Below are 794 nucleotides of genomic sequence, written 5' to 3' on the forward strand. Positions count from 1 at the left end.
ACGTGCGCGACTCGACCGAGCGCGCACTGGCCGAGGTGCACACCGATTTCACCTGGGTGCGCGCGCAGCACCTCGGGCGCACCGGGGTGCGCGCACAACGCCCGGGTTGCACCGTGGCCTGTGTGCTCGGGGCGCCTCGGGTGCGCGCTCGGTGTCGCCCCCGCGCGCGCGGTAGTGCGGGCAGCGCACCCCGGCCCGGCCCGGCCCCGACGAGAACGCAAACGGGCAAAAGGTTTATTCAAATAGCATTGCGACGCCCGGCGAAAAACTAAAAAAGGGTGCAACACCGGGACTTCCCGGGAGGTCACCCATCCCAGTACTACTCCGGCCCAAGCGCGCTTAACTGCGGAGTTCTGATGGGATCCGGTGCACTAACGCTGGTATGATCGCACCCGTTATGAGCTTGTCGCAGTGTGTACTTAGCAAACCGCGACCCACGTGCGAATCCACCCCGGCCACCCACCCCCGTCGAGGTGCACACCCTCCCTCGCGAAGTGCGCCCCGTTCGCCAAGTGTGAGCCCTGCCCGGGTGCGCGCACCTTGCTAGGGCGTCGGGTGTGCACCCGGCCCGGCCTACGTGCGTGCACCTGGAGGGGGCGTCGTGTGCGTGCAGTGTCCCGTCTGCAACGCGGTGCCCACACACCACCTCGGGCGCAACGACCTGCGCTCACATGTGGGCCGAGTGCACCTTGGTGCATGTTCGGGGCGCCTCGGGTGCACGCTCGATCTTGCCCCGGTGCACCAAGGCGCTCGGTTTGCCCCGGGTGCGCACTTGGTGCAAGGTGGGCACCCAA

General features: G+C 68.0%; 1 non-coding gene across 1 annotated transcript; it reads right to left on the reverse strand.

Annotated features, from left to right (window-relative positions):
* Positions 1-275: 275 nt before the first annotated feature.
* Positions 276-394, reverse strand: LOC131867328 (5S ribosomal RNA). The gene has a single exon (XR_009365887.1). It is a non-coding gene; the product is annotated as a 5S ribosomal RNA (ribosomal RNA).
* Between the last annotated feature and the right edge of the window lie 400 nt (positions 395-794).

The sequence above is a fragment of the Cryptomeria japonica genome, unplaced genomic scaffold, assembly GCF_030272615.1.
Source record: "Cryptomeria japonica unplaced genomic scaffold, Sugi_1.0 HiC_scaffold_168, whole genome shotgun sequence".
NCBI lineage: Eukaryota > Viridiplantae > Streptophyta > Pinopsida > Cupressales > Cupressaceae > Cryptomeria > Cryptomeria japonica.